Genomic DNA, 21,305 nt, shown 5'->3' on the forward strand with positions numbered 1-21,305 from the left:
TATTTTGTAATTTATAGTAAATTTATGTCTTTGCACTGTACTGCTGCTGCAAAACAACTAATTTCACGTCATATAAGTCACTGATAATAATAGAGAAACAAAAGACTGCAGATGCTAGAATCTAGATGAAAAAACAAGATGCTGGAGGAACTCAGCAAGCCAGGCAGCATCCATGGAGAAAAAACAACAACAATCTATCTTTATTTCTATCTTCCTATTTTCCTATCTTCAGTCCTGAAGAAGGGTCCTGACCTGAAACGTTGACTGCTTTACTCCACAGATGCTGCCTGGCCAACATCTTGTTATTTTTTCAGTCAGTGATAACAAACCTGATTCTAATTTCATTTCCCACACTGGTGTGTCATAGCCTCTCTGGATGCTGATTATTAACAAATTAGGGACAACTGTGCGTAAAGGACCACGCCTCAACAAACTACAAACTTCCAATTTGGTCAGGGCCAAATTTTACTCTATAATTGACATCACTGAAAAATTACCTGACATCAGGTAGAAGATACAAATGCCTGAAAACACATACATCCAGGCTCAAGGACAGCTTCTATCTCACTGTTATACGACTATAGAATGGACCTCTTGTACAATAAGATGGACTCTTGACCTCACAATCTACCTTGTTATGGTCTTGCGCCTTATTGTCTGCCTGCACTGCACTTTCTCTGTAACTGTAACACCTTATTCTGCATTCCGTTATTGCTTTTCCCTTGTACTACCTCAATGTACTGATGTAATGAATTGATCTGCATGGATGGCATGCAAAACAAAGTTTTTCTTTATACCTTGGTACATGTGACAGTAATAAACCAACTTGCCAATATACCTCACTCCTATGAGACCTACAACAGTGACCATACTGTAAAATAAAATTCTTCGGCTCTAAGATGGTTTGGTATCGGAGATGGGGAAATTGCTATAGAAGTGCAAGTTCTTTCCTTCACCATTATGGGTAATGGAGGAAACTTTTATCCCATCAAAGTTGGCTGGACTTAAAAATCAAGTTCAAGAAGTGAAAGGGCAGTTTCCAATTACCAGATCCCAAAGAATTTCTAACTGATTTGAAACGTATCTAAACATCTTTCCTCATTTAAACCCACAATGAACACAGTCCTGCATCAAATTATTTAAATTTGCCAAAAATGGTAATGATTCAACTACCAATACTACATCACTTTACCCAGTTATAAATACACAAAGAATCAAAGGGCTGACTGACTGCATGAGAGGGGCTTAAAGACCAACAAGTTTTCAGGTGACAGTGAATTTGAGGGGGAGCTTATTGGCAGCAGAATGTAAGTGGCTTCTCGCAGAACGTGTGGAGAATTATTTCTGACAGTGGTCATAATGTCCCTCAACGGCTCTGTAAATTCATTCTTTTTCGTAGGACTCAGCCATACATTCTCAGCTTGACCATTTAGCAAACGGGATGATCTTAGTCAAGGTGGATAACCTAACAAAGATCATCTCAGTGTTTCCTGGTTGAGATACAAGGGAATGAGAAAAAAAGCCATGAACCCTGCCTTAAAACCACATCCTAGTATTAATTGAAAGGGCTTTACACACAGCACATCCACTGGGTGGGGTGCAAGTCTGGTTCCTATAGAACTCTCTCATCAAGACACAACGTTTTGCAGAATGGCCTTGTCCTTCCCCTATTGGCTTAAGCCAGCACCTTAAGGAGAAAAAGTACAATACAATCACAGTATCATTTATTTATTTGATGCTTGCATAGACACAAATTATACCAGTGGACTGTCATGTGTTAATAATAACCTGGGCTATGTTGTGACACTAAAGGACTCTGGGCTGTTTATAATATGCAAACACAACTGTTAAAGCAATACTTAAAGTAATTCACTACTTTAAGTGGACACCTCTCCACGTGCATGAAGGTCTTCTGTGCAACACAATTCCCGGTGTTCCTTCCACATTTCTTGAAGGCATGGACTGACACTGGACTACAATTTCCAGCATCTGCAGTCCCTTGCATCCCCACTACAACGCTGTCCCATCAACACTCCATCTATTGCTCCCACTTGGATTATAGTGTATGTCAACAGGCTTTGAAACTCTGAGTGAATGAAAAGACAAGGCCAATGTGTTATTTTCCAGCACAGATGAGCAGCCAGCAACAAGGATCAAAAACTTTCTCTTTGATTTTCATCCTATGTAGCTTACTGGTCCTGAGGCCAATTGCTTTGAAGAGCCAAGAGCTACTGTATTTCAGGGTGGCGAGGACTTGTCTCAGCTCTCAATGGCAGATCAGCACTCATTGCATCAGCTCAGAGTGGGCACAGGTCAAGGCAATGTGTGGCTGGCAGCAACCTACATGTGCAGGAAAGGAAGGGATAATCATATGGGCTGGAGAGCAGCATCCTGGATGCTGAATCAACTCCAAGTGATGGGATTGCTCAATATGAAGTACACATGGGCAAAGAAATCAAGTTCCCAATGCACGTCAAAGTGATCTTAGCATGTCAGAAGTTTGTGGCGATTGTAATCTAACACTGGTGTTTCCAAATTCTTGGAGCAGAAGATTATTTCTTTTGTACTGCTCTGCATTAACACATTGAAAGTCGAAAGCAGAGTTTATTGTCCTGTGCACAAGTACATGTGTGCACAGGTGCAATGAAAAACTTACTTGCGACATCATCAAAGGCACATAGCATCAGATAAGCAGCATTCACAAGAAAAACATAAATTATACACAACTTTTTTTTACAAGGAAGAACACAATTAGAACAAAAAAACAAAGTAATTTTCAGGCATTTTGTTAAATTCATCTCTTTATTCTTCAGCTACAAAGTTAGGACCCGGTATTTATATAACAGGACTTTATATTGCAACATCCAAACAAATCTAACTAAATGTCATCTGTGTTTGTGATGTTGTTTGAGGGATGGATATTGGAATATTGGTTTATTATCGTCACATGTACCGAGATACAGGGAAAAGCTTTTGCTTTGCGTGCCATCCAGACACATCATGCCATACATAATTACATCGAGGTAGTAAAAGGAAAAACAGAATACAGAATATAGTGTTACAATTGCAGGTATAGTGCAGTGCAGGTAGACAAATAAAATGCAAACAAATAAAGCCAAGCTACCAGGGTAACACACCTACTCCTTTCATGTAGTGCCATGAACTTTGTCCAAAAGGTGCCATAGATTTCTTACATCGAACTAAGGAGACTGAGGAAGGTCCAATATAACACCTCATCCAAAAGATAGCAATTGAGGTACCTCCTCAATCTGCATTGGAGCATCAGCCTGGATTACATGCCTACAAAGTGGGACTTAGGGTTAGAGGCAAGACAAGTAACACTGATACAAGGCTGATAAAAAGAGGGTATCATGTCACAGAGGAATGTTAATGGTGATTAAGTTGAAGCTAGGCTCGGTGCCATGGAAGGATTGGAACTTGAATGGAAATGGAATGAAGCACAGAAGAAAGCTTGAAGAGGAGGTTGAGTAGGTGCTTGGCCAAAGTGAGACAATGGAGTGGTCCTGAATAGCAGAAGAAATAGGGAGGAAGATTCAGTCACAAGGTTAACTGATTCAACTCAGAGCAGGGATTGAATCTGGGATTTGTAGCAGGAAGCTTGGCACCACATGTCCACTCACCTGCTGAGTAAGGTTAGTAATTCTTGATGAGCTTTGAGAGTGTGGGGAACACAAGAAACTGCTGATGATGGAATCTGAAGCAAAAACAAACTACTGTAGGAGCTCAGCGGGTCAAGCAGCATCTGTGGAGGCAAAGGGATCTGGGTCCCGACCCGAAATGTGACCCTTCCTTTGCCTCTACAGATGCTACTTGATTCAAGTTCCTCCAGCAGTTTGGATTTTGCTTTGTGGCCGTGGGATTTGATGCAACAATTTTGTACATAGGAAACATGACAAGCAATTCACAGCCTTTTCAAATCAACAATGGAGCACAAAATACCAAAAAATCAAATTACAGTCTAAAATAAATAAAAACCCTTGGTTTATTCTCGCTTTCCAACTGCAGAATCTGCAGAAAAGCCATGCATCAAGTGAGTCTGACCCATGGAGCAACTCAAAATACTACAAATAATTATTTTCTTGCGTAAGTGGCAGATTTATGTCTTTGGGTCACAGAAGATGTCTAGCAATTGCCACATGCTACTAAATTGGGGAAATCAGCTGCATGCTTTCCTTGGCCAAAGAGACAATGAATGTCGGCACTTGGAACAGTGCTCAAAGTGCACAAATCCCCTTTTACTAGGGGTTTGGTGGGGGGGCAGGGGTAGAACTTGGCAGTAGGAGTGACCACATCTTGTGCCAAAACTCATTTCACTCATTCAGCTGAGCAAAAGGAGGATCATTTTAAGATCTCAACTGGATAGACAATCTTGTGTTTTATGGATTTTAAAGACTGAGGTTAACTCAAATTTTGGAACTTAAATTGGTCAATTAATTGGTTTATTATTGTCACATGTACCAAGGTACAGTGAAAGAATTTGTTTTGCATGCCATCCATACAGATCATTTCATCACATCAGCACATTGAAGTAGTAAAAAGGGAAAACAATAACAGAAAGTGTTCCAGTTACAGAGAAAGTGCAGTATAGGCAGACAATAAGATGCAAGGCCATAACGAGGTAGATTGAGGTCAAGAGTCCATCTTATCGTACTAGATGACTGTTCAATAGTCTTATAACAGCGGGATAGAAGCTGTCCTTGAGCCTGGTGGTATGTGCTTTCAGGCTTTTGTATCTTCTACCTGATGGGAGGGGGGAAGAAGGGAGAATGTCGGGGTGGGTGGGGTCTTTGATTATGTTGGCTGCTTTACTGAGGCAGCAAGAAGTGTATTACTAGATTCCAGAGTGAGCACAATGATCAGAATCTTTAGTAATACAGCATCATAATTTGTGTTCTAAACTACTTAGCAAACTGGCTAATGAATCTATGAAAGTCTAATTGTCTACTATCCAGCAACAAGTTGGACAGTCTGCCAATTTTAAAAAGGGCCAAGGCTGAAGAAATTTTCTGCATCAATATTTTTTTTTACTTCATTTTGATTCCAGAAGGGTGGACCCCTGAACATTTAAGTAGTAATAACACTCGAAATATCCAGAACCCATTTTCCCCTCTTTTCAACAGCACAACTATCATTCAGAGGGTAGATCGAGTGACACTAGATCCAATTCCACCATGGTAACTGGAGAAGTCAAACTCAAGCAGTTAAATCTGTAATGATGATTGTGAAATTACTGCATTTTTGTAAAAATCCATCTAAAAAATGGAAAGAAATCTGCCACTCCTCCCTGATCTGTCAAACCTCTAGCAATGTTGTTTACTTTTTAACAGCTCTCTAATATGGCCCAGGCATTTGTTCAGGACAATGAGGATGACTGATAAATTGCGAGTGATGTCCAAATAAATACTCAGATTGCAAACTGAATCCCACAGATATTATTAATCCATGTACAGGGAGCTTCACTGACGCATTACTGCAGTATATACTTAATATCTATAATTAGGGTTCAAACTCTTTAATGTGGATGTCAGCCAGGAACATACATACATGAGTATCATATAATGGAGCTCAAAACAGATTTTCCCTTTACATGAACGCGGTTGGGAATGTGAAGTTTTCAGTCTTTGTTATACATTCCCTTATGACAGAGGCGGAGGCCATTTGCCCCTTCTAGTCCATGCTGGCTCTCAGAGGTCTGTCCCATTCTCCACAATGTACTTCCTGATCAGTTGTTATTCAAGCACAAGATTGTGTCAGGGCCCCAGCAATCTCCTCCTTTGTCTCCCATAGCAGTGTGGGATACATCTCATCAAATCCTGGGGATTTATCCATCTTTAAGCCTGCTAAGACATCGAATATTCTCTCTGGTGATAAAATGTTCTCGAATGCTACCATCCCCCTTTCTTAATTCTCCAACTACAATGCCCTTTGCCTTAGTGACTACAGATGAGGAGTATTCATTTAAGACCTCACTTATGTTCTCTTGCTCTACACACAGATTGCCCCTTTGATCCCTAATGGTTCCTGCTATTTTTCTTTGTTATTTTCTTACCCTTAATACAAAATGCTCTGGGGTTTTCCTTAATCTGCTCTGCCAGTGATATTTCATGCCCCCTCTTTGTCCTACTTTTTTTTAAATATCCTCCGACACTTTCTATACTCCTGAGAGGCCTCACCTGTTTCAGTTCTCTATACCAGCCAAATCCTTCCCTTTTTTTTTGCTTTATTTTCCCATCTATATCCCATGGCATCTAGGGATCCATGGACTGCTGCCCTTACTTTTCACCCTTATGGGAAGACGCTAGCCCTGAACTCTCACTATTTCACTTTTGAATGTCTCCCACCCACCTGCAAGTAGTGCTCCCAGTTTACTTGTGTCAGGTCCTATCCCATGTTACCCCTAATTCACAACCTTAATTACCAGATCATCTTTATTTCTTTCTATGATTACCTCAAAATATGTGGTTATGATCACCATCTCCAAAATGTTCTTTTGCTGACTCTTCAACAATGGCCCAGCTATGATCCCTAAGATCAGGTCCAGTACTGCCGCTTCCCAAGTAGGATCATCTATGTACCGACTTAAAATGCTCTGCTGGACGTACCGTAGAGATTCCCCTCTCTACGCCTTTCACACTAAAGCAATCCCAGTTAATGTGGGGATAGCTGAAGTTCCCTACTGCTATAGCCTTATTGCTCTTACATCTCACTGAGATTTATCTACCTTTCTGCCCCTCTTTCTACTTTCTCACTTCTTCAGTCTTCCTTTAATCAACAAGTTTGACACATTTTCTTCACGTCGTAAAGTAGGACAACAACTTCGTCCTTTTCTATTCCTGACACTGAAGTTAAGTGCACTTGTGCCAGGTTTGTCTAGCCAGGGATCAGCAAGGACAAGATTCGGCAATCCAGGCGGCATTGATGGAGACCAATACAGAGTCAGCACTTTAGTTTCAGAGCTGTTCTGATGAAAGGCTATCAACCCGAAACATTGATTCTATTTCTCTCTCCACAGATGCTGTCTGACCTGCTGACTATTTCCAGCATTTTGTTTTTATTTCAGGTTTCCAGCATGTGCTGTTTTTTGCTTTTTAATCTGTAGGGAAAACCCAATTGATTTTTCCTCCAGTTCTTCAGGAGTTCTGAAGCAGCATTGGTGGTTGAATGTGGCTAACATTGCATTGACCAGGAATCAAATTGGGTGCCATCCTATCTGCAAACCTCAGACTGGATAATTCTTGTACTAATTCTTCTATTAGGGAGAATTTGGACAGGCTAGGAATTTAGGAGATTGAGGTGTGACTTTATAGAGGTGTATAAAATCATGAGGGGTATAGAGTGAATGCACACTGTCTTTCTCCCAGGGAAGGGGAACTAAAGACTAAAGGGCATAGGTTTAAGGTGAGAGCTGAAAGATTTAAAAGGAACCTGGGGCACAACTTCTTCATACAGAGGATGGTGCATACGTGGAATGAGCTGCCAGAGAAAGTGGTTGAGGCATTTAAAAGACATTTGGATATGGATAGGAAAGGTTTAGACGGATATGGGCCAACCATGGGCAAATGGGACTAGCTTGTTGGGCACCATGGTCAGCATGGATGAGATGGGCCAAAGGGCCTATTTCCATGTTATATTACTTTATTATTCTGTGACTCTATCTGAGGCATTAGTAAAGGCCATTAGGGAAACTTTTAAATAGCAGATGCTGAATATTTGACCTACATGCACAATCACTTGAAAAGCCTTCAGCAGAGTTTAACTGAAAGACAGGGAAAGACTTTCTACAGCACTTGATCAACTTCTAGGCACCCCAATGCTTTTTCACAATCAATTATGTACTTAAGCTCTATTGTAATGTAAGAAATAAGCCTGCTAAATTGCACACAGCAAGATCTCACATTCTAATGAACAGTTAATTTGTTTTTAAAATTTTATTTGAGTACTGAATATGGCCAAATAACCCACAAAAGCATCACCGAAGTCGTGCTACGCAATCTTTTACACCTATCTGAGGGCAGGTGGAGCCTTGGTCCATTGTACCAGCACCTCTGGCAGTGCAGCACTCCCTCAGTACTGCCCTGGACTGGCAGCCTAGATATTTGTGCTCAAGTGTCTGGAGTGGGAGACACAAGAGACTGCAGATGGTGGAATCTGGAGCAAAAAATAAACTGCTGGAGGGATTCAAGAGGTCAGGCATCATCTGTGGTGGGGGTGGGGTGGGGAGGGATTGTCAACATTTCGGGTCGAGACCCTGCATCAGGACCTGAACCGAAACATCAACAATTCCTTTCCCCCCTCCACAGATGCTGCTCGACCTGCCGAGTTCCTCCAGCAGTTTGTTTTTTGTCGAGAGTGGGACTTGAACCCAAATCTTCATGGCTAGAGTGTTATCCACTGAGCACAGCTAAAAACAGGGGAAAACTGAGGATAGGAAACTTAAAATGCTGGAGACGCACAACAGATCCACAAACAAAACAAAGGATGGGTTAACATTTCAAGTGCAGATCTATTCTGGCAATTGTCTGTCTTTTGCCTTTTGAAATGCCACCAAATGCAGCCATATCATTTGCCTCCAGTTTGAATATCTTGGCTATCAGAGTGAAGTCACGACAGATAATTCTGACTTGTAATCAGAGTGAAGTCACTACAGATAATTCTGACTTGTAATCAGAGTGAAGTCACGACAGATAATTCTGACTTGTAATCAGAGTGAAGTCACGACAGATAATTCTGACTTGTAATCAGAGTGAAGTCACGACAGATAATTCTGACTTGTAATCAGAGTGAAGTCACGACAGATAATTCTGACTTGTAATCAGAGTGAAGTCACGACAGATAATTCTGACTTGTAATCAGAGTGAAGTCACGACAGATAATTCTGACTTGTAATCAGAGTGAAGTCACTACAGATATTCTGACTTGTAATCAGAGTGAAGTCACTACAGATAATTCTGACTTGTAATCAGAGTGAAGTCACTACAGATAATTCTGACTTGTGATCTCCAACAGGACAGCATAATGGAATTATTTTAATTCATGAACCAAACTGTATGGGAATTAAGATCTTAGACAAGATTCCAGACAGAAATCATATTAGCTACCAGGGGCCCCAAAGGGAAATATTGTCTCACCTTTTAAAACAAAGCCAAAACCAAATTTAACACAGATTGAGAAACCCAAAAGTGAAAATAGTTCAGCAAACAGGCAGGGTGTACCAGCTACAAAATATACTGCAGCAACTGACACACCATCAAACTCCTGCTTCTTATCACCAAGGACAGGGACAGCAGATGCAGAGGATCACCACCACTCGCAGGTTCCCCTCCAAGTCACACCATCCCGATTTGGAGATACGTTGCCAGTCCTTCAACATTGCTGGTCTAAACCCTGGAACCCCCACCCCAATAACACTGTGGGCGCACCATCACCTGAAGAACTGCAGCAGCTGGGTCACTACCACCGAGGGCAGTTAGGGAGGTGCAATAAATACTGACCTGGCCAGCAATATGCAGATCCCAAAAATAAATATAATTAAAATGTGATGAGCTGATGCTTGCTTTAGATTGTTAAATCTTTAAGAGAAAGGGAAACCTGAGAGAGAAAACTATTTTTGAATTCCAGAGACTGACTGAATCTTCTACGATTATAACACAGTGAGGGGGGCAGCATGCAAGGTGGCTTCAGGGAGAAGCAGGCATTCCACATGGCTAAGAGAACGGGATCAAGTTCACTGAGCTGTCAGTACACGCAAGGTTGTCTTCAAACTTTTGACTCGACTCAATGTCCCTCTTCAAGTCATCACAGGGAGAGCAAGGGGTTAAACGGTGGCTCAAAGTAAAATAATCAGAAGGAAGGAATCGCTCTTGTACTAATTATAATGGGTGGCTCATGGAGGATCAACACACAATCTTCCACTGTAAGCAAACAAGGTAACACACCTTATTTTCTTGAATGAATATCAAAAACAGTATCTACTTATATAGCCCTTATAATGTAGCAAAAGATCCCCAGGAGGTCCACAAGTTCACAAAGGAAAACTGAGGCAAGCTACACGAGATGCTGGGAGGAAAGTCAACTACAGCTTGGCCAGACAGAGGTAGGTTGTAAAGAGCATCTTAAACAAAGAGAGGAGTCGGAAGGAACAGAAACTTAGGGAGAGAATCTCAGAGCTTGGAGCCATGGCAGATGAAGGCACAGGTAAAGGTTCAATGATTAAATCTGGGGATGACTGAGAGGCCAGGATAAGGAGAGTGCAGTGATCATGGCAGATACTTGTTTCTCTCTTTCTCACTTCTGATGAAGGGGCTCAGACCGGAAACATTAACTGTTTCTCTTTCCACAGATGCTGCCTGACCTGATGAATGCTTCCAGCATTTTCTGTTTTTATTTCCGATTTCTAGCGTCTGTAGTTGTTTGGATTTTCATGGCAGATTATTGATAGGAGATTACAGTGGGAGGGAGGTGCAAGGCAATGCAGAGATTTGAAAGATGATGAGAATGTTAAGAAAAAAAACTAAGCATTGCTTAACTGGGAACCAACGTAATCAGTGGTGCAAGGAAGGATATGGCAACTCTGTCTAAACTTCTTGGAACAAACCACAGACAGAGGAACTTTACAACTGTTTCACATCAAGTGCAACACTTAAGCAGAAAACTAAATTGGAATTCCAGGAAGAGCAGACAGTTTTTGATTGCTGCCTTAATGAGTTTCTGCTGATGTTACAGTTGGCATATACAGAAAGCAACAGTCTGTGAATGGGCACAGCTAAAATTAGAATTATTCTGATGTACACTGAAGTGTGAAGCTGGCAGCTCAACAGATTCAAGATTACACAAACAAGAATTGCAAGTGTTGGAAAGCTGACAAAATATAATCCAATAGATATACGAAGCAGATGTATCAGCATCTAAAATGAAAATAAGTGAGTAACAATGTGAAGGTAAGCAGTTTAAAAGAAGCTGCTGACTGAGGAAGGGTGAGGCGGGAAGAGGTGCTCAGAAACATCCAATCTCTTCACCCTTTTCCATCTCTGTGCCAATTACTTCATTTTAAACATCTTCTCTGGTACACAGCTGGGATTTTCTTCTGTGGAGAGGAGTTTAACAATTCCTGCAGCTGTTGAGGTCCTAAGCTTTAGAATTCCTTCAATAAATCCCTCTGCTTCTCTTTCTTCTTATGAAACTCAGAGAAACTTCTCTGTTCGTCTCTTTTCTCCATCTGCCATTATAGTTCACGTGGCCAGCATCATTTTTTTGTTTGATAACACTCATGTGAAGAGCCCTAGTTTTTTTCCTTTGTTATGTTATTGGTGCTATACAACTGGAAGCTGTTATTCCAACTTGTCCTGCCACTGAAAACCTCTAGCTCCCTCTGTAACTACAGTGCCCAGCACCGGCAGACATAGGTTGTCCATCGCAATTCAGTGATGGACTTCTATCACTTAGAAGGCAGCTGAAAGTTAGTTAAAAAATGGGAGGGAACTGGTCAAGACAGCATTTTTAAACACACTTTTTCTAATGAACAGCTATAGACAGAAACTGTAACATGCAATTGATCCTTAAGGTAACGATGTTTGCAACAACTTCAAGCATTCTTTATACCACACTTGTTCAATTGTTTCTACTTTGTCAGAGAGTCATACAGCACAGAAACAGGCCTTTGCATGTGTCGACCATCAAGTACCTATCTACCTTGAGCAACAAACAATCTGCTGGAGGAATTGAAATTGGTTTATTATTGTCACTTGTACTGAGGTACAGTGAAAACTTGTGTTGCAGACCGTTCGTACAGATCAATTCATTACACAGTGCATTGAGGTAGTACAGGGTAAAACAATACAGATTGCAGAGTAAAATGTCACAGCTACAGAGAAAGTGCAGTGCAGGTAGACAATAAGGTGCAAGGTTATAACAAGGTAGAACTCAGTGGATCAATTTGACCTGCTGAGTTCCTCCAGCAGATAGTGTGTTGCTCCAGATTCCAGCATCTTGTGTCTCTACCTACCCACCTTGATCCCATTTACCAGCATTTCGTTTGTAACCTTCTATGTGTTGGTGACTCAATTACTTGTCTACATACTTCTTACATCTGTGAGAATACTTGCCTCCACCACCCGGTCAGGCACTGAGTTCCAGATCCCAACCACCCTCCTGCTCAAAACGTTCTTCCTCATTCCTCAGATTCCCTCTAAAGCTCTTACTCTTTACCCTAAACCTATGCCCCTAGTTTTGAGTACCTCTTCTATGGGGAAAAATCCTATTATACCCTATCTACGTCCTTCATAATTTTGTATACCTCTGTCAGGCTCCCCCTCAGCCTCACCACTTCAAGGAAACCCAACCAGCCTCTCCTCATGACTGAAACCCTCCCTCCCGGCAACATACTGGTGAATCTCCTCTGCTTTCTCTCTAGTGCAATCATAGTGTGGCAAACAGAATTGTGCAAAATATTCCATCTCTGGCCCAACCAAAACCTCCTTGCTCTTATATTCTATTCCCTCAGGCACTGTAATGTAACGGTTAGTGTAATGCTTTACGGCACCAGTGACCCGGGTTTAATTCCCGCCGCTGTCTGTAAGGAGTTTGTACCTTCTCCCCGTGTCTGCATGGGTTTCCTCTGGGTGCTCTGGTTTCCTCCCACATTCCAAAGGCGTACGGGTTAGGAAGCTGTGGGCATGCTATGTTGGCGCCAGAAGCGTGGCGACACATGCGGGCTGCCCCCAGAACACTCTACACAAAAGATGCATTTCACTGTGTGTTTCGATGTACATGTGACTAATACAGATATCTTATCTATTTTGTGTGATTTTATTTGTTGAAGGACTTGTACTTATTCTTTCCTTTGCTTTACCACCCCACCCTCAAGGTCAAAGCTATGTATATCATAGAGAAATGGGCCAAAGACATACCAAGCCAGAGGTATGTGTAGTATGTAGTGTAGTGTGTAGAGCTCTAGCGAGGGGTAGGTGCTCTTCCAGTTTGTCTTGGAGCGTGGCAGGAAAGAGGTGGAGCTTGAGGATGAAACAGAATGGCGAAGGTGGGGTTAGGGGATAGGGGACCTTGGTGATGGTCAGTCAATTTTCAAAGGCAATGCATTGTGGATTTAGTATTGAGGTAAGTTTTGTTCTCAAAGATCCTCTGGGGTCTGTGAATGTCGAAAAGGTGAGTGAAGCAAATTTATGACAACATTATGGCAATGGCAGTTCTGGCAACTGATCTCTGCAGAGAACCCGAATTAACTTTTGTTGTTTGGTTCCTCATCTTGATAAACAAAGATGTCAATGTCCCTGTCTGGTCATTCTAATAACTCTTTAAAAAAAACACAAGCATAGGTTTTGTCTCATCGACAATCCTTGTGGTTCAATACATTGACGGAGCCTCAAAACACTTAGTGTTTTAAGAACCAGGTAATAGATCCTTCTGTGTTTCTCTTTCCACAGATGCCACCCGACTGGATGCGTTTCCAACATTTTCTATTTTTATTTCAGATTTGCAATGTCTGTATGATATACATAGCTTTGACTCTTTGGATTTGCAATTACTGGTTACAGAGTGGTTTACATCATCAGATTATAAAAACTTCCACACTTTTAAGTTTTGCCATTCAACAGCAAATGATTTTCCCCCTTCAACCACTGCATGTGTATAAATGTATCTTTTGTAATCAGCTATTAGTTTTGCAACATGTGGAAACATTACAAAGCAAGCACAACTATTGAATGTTTGTATCCAACCCTCTGCTCAGTCACCTTCTTAACTCAAACTTTTAATGGGTTATGTAAGCACCCTCAAATTCATTTCCAGGTCCTATTCAATTCATTTACAAAGTCTGCAAAAAGAAATATTTACAAAAACCCATGTTAACTTTCTACTGAGAAAAGATTATTCCATAGTTTGGTAGATAAACAGAAATGAAAGTTCTCCCATTCAATAAGCATGCCTGAAGGAGAATTACAGCATCATTCAACAATGTGGGCCACTGAAACCTTCTTGCATGTTACAATATTCAGCTAGTCCTGTTCTCTTGAGAGTGCAGTGAAGGTTCACCAGATTGATTCCCAGGAAGGTGGATTGTTGTGTGAGGGGATACTAAGCAGTCTGGGACTATGCATTCTTGAAGATAAAATGAGTATCTTTATTAGTCACACATACATCGAAACACACAGTGAAATGCATCTTTTGTGTAGAGTGTTCTGGGAGCAGCCCGCAGGTGACGCCACGCTTCTGGCGCCAACATAGCATGCCCGCAACTTCCTAACCCGCACGTCTTTGGAATGTGGGAGGAAACCAGAACACCTGGAGGAAACCCACGCAGACACGGGGAGAACATACAAACTCCTTACAAACAGCGGCCAGATTTGAACCCAGGTTGCTGGCACTGTAAAGCTTTACACTAACCGCTACATTACCATGCCTGCCCATACCATGCCTGTTATTATGGAGCATGACAGGGTTGATGCGGGAAAGATGGTTCCCCTGGCTGGGTGTCCACAACCAGGGACCACAGTTTCGAAATGAGATCAGCTACTTAAGAGCAAAAGTTTATTCACCCAGAGGGTGAAGGAATTCTCTGCCCATGAACACAGTGGAAGTTCAGTCGCTGACTGAGAGCCATAGATTTTTTCATGATATGTGAATCAAGCAACATGGGGTTAGTATACGAGAGTAGTGCTGGGGTAAAAGATCAGCCGTGATCTTCCTGAAGAGCAGAGCATGATTGGCCGAATGGCCTCCTCCTGCTACTATTTCCTATGTTATTATGCTCCTCACAATTTCTCCCAGTCAAATATTTACCTCATTCCTTTTTGAAAATTATCAAATATATTCCCTTCAACCCTTCAGATCTTTACACCACTGTGTAAACACATTCTTCATCCCACCTCTTGGTTATTTCCCCAACATCTGGGTCATCTGGTTACCAAGACTCCTGATAGTAGGGGAATAAATTCTCTTTATCCAGCCTGTCAAAATGTCCTACTACTTTGAGTGCCTTGTTTGCTTTGAGATGAATCACCCCAATTTCTTCAGTCCCCTCACAATTTAAGTTTCTTTCCCCCCCCCCCAAAGTCTCTCCCAATAAATTTTTTGTTCCTCCTGTCCAGAGCCTCAACATCATCCACGCACAGTATCAGATCAACAGAAATATTCTTCCACAGGGGATCAAATATAGATTCCCCTCCCCCTCCCCCTCCCTGCAGTTTAAACTAAGCTAGACTACAAAGGCATTTTGAAATTCACCCTCCATGCTTTCCTCAAATAATAGGATTAAAAGGAGGACACAAGGAAGAAGAACTAGAGGAGGAGGAGGAGCAGCATTTTGCTGGCTGGATCAGTGAAACAGGAGTCAAAGAGCACAGAAATGGTCCTTCCAGCCAGCATCAAGTACCCATCCCATATACCAGCACCTGTTCTGTAGTCTTCTGTGCCTTGGTGACTGACGAAATTCTTTCCGTGAATCCTGTGGAAAATGTGCTGACTTGGAGAATTTCATCACATGGATATTAATACAGGACTTGAGTTTTATTTAAAGCAATAATTGTTTTTGCTCAGCATTAAGTGGCCCTATTCACTGATAATATCACATGAAACACTTTCCAGCAACAAATAAACACAGCAAAACTTGCATTTACAGCATCTTTAACATTGTAAAATATTCCAGTGCGACTCTTAGGAGAATTATCAATAACATTTGGCATCACACCATGCAAGAAGATATTAAGGCACATAATTAAAAGTTATCCCTTGGGCCAAGGTTTGGATTATGTTCTGGGATGATCAACTGAAGAATCAGAAAATCAGGAATAAACTGATGACACAGGAGACTATTTGACCCAATCCCCTGCCAGCCAAGAAACGGCTCTTCAGCCTGATTCCACCTTCCAGTACCAGATCCATAGCCCTACAAGACACAGTCCCTGAAATGCTGGTTAAATGTGACGAGGGTTTCTGCTTCCACCACCCTATTGGGCAGTGAGTTCCAGACCCCATCAGCCTCTGTGTGAAAATATTTTCCTCAGTTCCCCGCTAACCTTTTAGCCAACTGCTTCAAGTCTATTCTCCCTGGTTTTTGACTCCTCTGATAAGGGAAACAGGTCCTTCCTACTTACAGTATCCATGGTCCTCAATTTTATACACCTCATCTCCCCACAGCCCCATGTTATAAGGAAAACAAACCTAGTTTATCCAAAATAAAAGAACATGCTACAGATATACGGAAAGTCAGGAAGCATCTGTGGAGAGAGAAACAGGAGAAGAGGACCTTTCATCAGAATCTAGCTTACCCAACCTTTTTTCATAGCTACAGTTTTCCAATTCAAGCAACATCCCTGTACATCATCCCTGCACCCTCTCAGTGCAATCACCTCTTTCCTGTAAAGTGGTGGTCAGAACAGTACACAGTAATCAAAGCTACAGCGTGTATACAGTTCTGGCGTAGTCTCCCTGCTCTGGTTGTGGCTGTTGGAGGTCAATGATCCCAGCCCAAGACATCACAAAAGGAGTCCCTCACCCTAGGCCCAACCATCTTCACTTATTTCATCAATAACCTTCCTTCCATCATAAGGTCAGCAGTGGGGACGATTAGTTCCATTCACAACTTCCCAGCAAATGAAGCAGTCCATACACACATGTAGCAAGACATTCAGAGACAGTGTGATAAATGGCAAGAAACACTTGAGTCACAAACATGTTAGGCAATGACTATTGCTAGCAAGCGATGATATACCACCTATCCTTGACATTCAATGACATTATCAACAACCTGGGGGGGGTCACCAGCGACCAAAAAATCAACCAGACCAGCCACATAAATACTGCCGTTGCACGATCAGGTCAGGAGTGATTCACTTCCTGGCATCCCAAATCCTGCCCGTCATCTGCAAGGCACAAGTCTGGAGTGTGCTGGAACATCCTCCATTTGCCTGATGGGTCCAGCTGTAACAATTCTCAAGAAGCTGATACCATCCAGGTCAAAGCAGCCTGCTTGACTGGCACCCCATTAGGCATTCCAAACATTTAGACCATAAGATGTAGGAGCAGAATTAAGCCATTCGACCCATCAATTCTGCCATTCAACCGTGGCTGATTCTTTCAACCCCATTCTCCCTGTAACCCTTAACCCCCTTACCAATCAAAAACCTATTAATCTCTGCCTTAAATGCACCCAATATTCCATCCAACACCAGTGCATATTGGCTAAAGTGTGCACCATTTACAAATACACTGCAGGTACTCACCTGGGGTACTCCGACAATACCTGTCAAACCCACAACCTTGACAACTGAGGACGAGAGCAGCAGACACATGAAAACACCAACTCCTGTGGTGTCCCCTTCAAATAGCACACCATCCTAACTTGGAAATACATCTCTGCTCTATCAGTTGGTCTGAATCCTGGAACTCTCTACTCAATAGCACTGTGGGAGCACCTTCACCACAGGGACTGCAGTGACTGAGGAAGGTAGCTCATCACCATCTTCTTGCGGATAATTACGCATAGACAATAAATGGGCAAAAACTGTTTATTTTCATAATAAGGAATTAATTTGAATTTAAAGAGGCATTTCTTTTCTCAGTAGGTTGAGAGTCTTTGGAATTCTGGACTCAGTGTGTTGTAGCTAGGCCAAGTTACTGAACATATTCAAGGCTGAGATATATTTTGGACTGCAGGGAAGTCAAGGATTATGGGCAAGGAAAGATCAGCTATGATCTCTTTGAATGGCAGAGCAGGCTTGAGGGGACATATGGCTTACTCCTGCTCCCGTTTCTTATGTTGTTGAATTCTTTTGTCCGACATCCATCTATCGAATGAGAGCCTCCACACAGGTAGATCAAAAGGGAACCTTTTGACATCACTACCCTGCAAAGGGTTTAGGAGATGCAAGCTTCCTTGAATTTCTTCTACTGCATATGGTATAGATATGTTTTTTTTTCAAAAAAAAACTGAAGTGCAAGTCTGAACAGAGATTTACAAAAGCAGGTGGTTCTGATCCAATAAACTGCATGATAAATGTGCCTTATGTTTTCACTTTTCCTTTACTGTAAAACCTTGACCATGAAAATCAGACAATAACTACCTTACCCTTAAACAACTGTGATTGTTCTGCACCGCAAGATCAGTTTACTTAAAATGATTTGTATCCAGTCCATATCCAGATGGAATTCAAAATGCAATGACAGGATGCCTGATGTTAAAATGACAACTGCTTACATTTAACACACGTCATCGCGATCTATACTGTATTATTTGTCACATCAAATGTAAGAATGTTTTAAAAATAAGCACTTTTTAACACTTGGATGATCAAATGAACTACAGAAAGTTCTACCTGCCCGAGGCAGACAGTTTTACACATTTCAGCTCACAGACGAACCCTGAAAGAAACAGCAGCGCTCTAATAAAACTACTCAAATGTTAAAAGACTGTTTTTACAACAGGATTAACTCTCCAAATTTGAAATGTAAATTTCACTTCAAATCCCTCCTTTCCATTTTGTGCATACTATTTGAAACTTTAATTTTAATTTCATTCCCTACCCAATCTCTTTGCCCACTGTGTACTGATCCAAAAACCGATCAGTTTCTGAGATCAGCTGGGGTACATGATAAAGATTAACAGTTCCCTTCTCTGCAAAAAATCTGCATTCAAGATTAAGCACACTGCAGAGAGCGACCTGCATTTCACAGCTTCAACATGTCCCTTTGTGTGTTTGCTCTCTCTGTAATTGCCCTCAGTAAACTATCAACCTGGAAGTCTCCCGGGCAAATTGGGCTTTACCTTGTCATGTATATTCCTTTTGTCTCAACCATTCCTTCCCCCCACATTCTCTTCAACTTAAACCTCAGTTTTCCCCGCTCGCATTCCCAGTTCTCATGTTGGGTCTTCAGCCTGAAATGTTAACCCTGGTTCCCCTTCCACAATGACAGAGAAAAAAATATTTATTCGTAGCTGTATAGGAATATGAAGCACAAGAGTTTGACAAACACTGGAACATTTGTAGCAGCTTAGTGATGTCAGGGGTAAGTTTTTTTTACACAGAGAGTGGTGGGTGTGTGGAGCGCACTGCCGGCAGAGTTTGTGGGGACAGATACATTAGGGACATTTAAGAGACTTTTAGATAGACACATGAACGATAGAGAAATGGGGGGCTATGTGGGAGGGAAGGGTTAGATAGATCTTAGAGCAGGACAAAATGTCGGCACAACATAGTGGGCCGAAGGGCCTGTACTGTGCTGTAGTGTTCTATCTTCTATGATATCATTCCCGAGATTGTGGCTTCAAATCCCACTCCAGAACAGCACTCCAATGCAGTACTGAGAGAGTACTGCATAGATGTTCGTGCTGACTTACAAATGGGACATTAACTGAGGCCTCATCTACCTACCGAAGTTAGAGAAATAAAGAACCCAATTATTTTGGAACGTAGGTACCTTCAGAAGTTCTCCCCCATCCAAATCAGATCACTTAATTAGATGAGCCACTCTTTTGTTCACTGCCTGTGGGGATGCACCGGGCACAAATCGGCTGCCGCATTCACAACATCACTTACACAGGCCAAAGGGCTTTGTGGCGTATGTCAATGGTTGAAGTCTTGAGGGGTAAGTTTTTCCACACAAAGGGTGGTGAGTGTTTGGGCAGAGGAATGGCAGATGGAGTTTAATCCAAACAAGTGTGAGCTGATGCATTTTGGGAGTCAAATAAATGCAAGAAGAAAGTATGCAATAAATGGCAGAATCCTTAGGAACATTGATGTACTGATGTCGGGGTACAGCTCCTTGAAAGAGGCAACATAAGTGGATAAGATAGTAAAGAAGGTGTACGGAATGCTTGTCTTCGGGGCACTGAGTATAAAAGTTGGAAAGTCACGTTGCCACTGTATACAACTTTGGTTAGGCCACATGTGGAGTATTGTGTGCAGATCTGGTCGCCACTCTGTAGGAAGGATGTGGAGGCTTTGGAGAGGGTGCAGAAGAGGTTCGCCAGGATGCTGCAGGAGAGTATTAGCTACAAGGAGAGGTTGGACCAAGTTGGATTGTTTTCTCAGGAGCATTGAAGGCTAAGTGGTGAACAGATAGTAGTTCAAATTATGAGAGACATCGATAGGGTCTATTTCCCAGGGTGGAAATGTCAAATACTAGAGGGCAGAGGTTTATAGAGAGAAGGGGAAAATTTTAAGGAGGTTTTCAATTTTTTTTTACACAGAGAGTGGTAGGTGCTTGAACCCGCTGCCAGGGGAACTCGTAGAAGCTGATTTAATAGCAACATTTAAGAGTCATTTAGACAGACACATGAACAGGTAGGGAATAGAGGGATACAGACCACATGCAGGCAGATGGGATTAGTTAGATTGGCATCATGGGCGTCGCAGACATGGTGGGCTGAAGGACCTGTTCCTGTGCTGTACTGTTCTATGTTCTGTGGAAGACATTAAAAATCTCCCAACAATAGTGAAGAAAGTGTTCAGAGTAAATAAGCAGAAAGAAATTAACATTAGTTTAAAAAAATGGAGAAAGTAACAATGACAAAACCCTAGAGTTTAGCAACACCGACCACTTTGATCACTTTGCACTAAAATTGACTATTTTTTTATTATTCTAATTGTGTTTTTTCTGTAAAAATTGTGTATAATTTATGTTTAATTTGCTTTTCTTGTGAATGCTGCTTATCTGATGCTATGTGCCTGTGATGCTGCTGCAAGTAAGTTTTTCATTGCGCCTGTGCACACATGTACTGGTGCACAGGACAATAAACCCGACTTTCAAATAAAAATAACAATGCGCTGAACATCATCTTCCAAAATCCCATACATCCCATAAAAGTTCCCATGGATTAGAAAATAACAAATGTAACCACACTATATAAAAAAGGAAAAGAGAAAACAGGGAACTGTAGATCAATTGGCCCAACATCAGGAGAAGGGAAGATGCTAGGATCTATTATTAAGGAAGTAGTAACAGAGCACTGAGAAAATAACCATAGGACTGCGCAGAGTCATCGTGGGCTTAAGGAAGGAAAATCACGTTTGACAAATCCGCTAAGAGTTCTTTTGAGGGTGTAACTAACAGAAGCGAACCCAGTAGATGTGGTGTATTTGGATTTTCAGAAAGCCTTTGATCAGGTGTCAAGGGGTTATCAAACTATATGAGAGCACATGAGATTGTGGTCTGCTTAAGAGGCACTGAGACAGGCAAGTGAACAGGCAGGGAATAGAGGGCTGGCAGATGTGCAGTTTAAATTGGCGTCATGGTCAGCACAGACATCTTGGGCCAAAGGGCCTGTTCCTGTGTTC

General features: G+C 41.8%; 1 protein-coding gene across 4 annotated transcripts in view; it reads right to left on the reverse strand.

Annotated features, from left to right (window-relative positions):
- Positions 1-21,305, reverse strand: part of disp1 (dispatched homolog 1 (Drosophila)) — a 319,043-nt gene that overhangs the window by 118,439 nt on the left and 179,299 nt on the right. The window lies entirely within an intron of this gene.

This window comes from Pristis pectinata, chromosome 10 (genome assembly GCF_009764475.1).
Source record: "Pristis pectinata isolate sPriPec2 chromosome 10, sPriPec2.1.pri, whole genome shotgun sequence".
In the NCBI taxonomy this organism is placed as follows: domain Eukaryota; kingdom Metazoa; phylum Chordata; class Chondrichthyes; order Rhinopristiformes; family Pristidae; genus Pristis; species Pristis pectinata.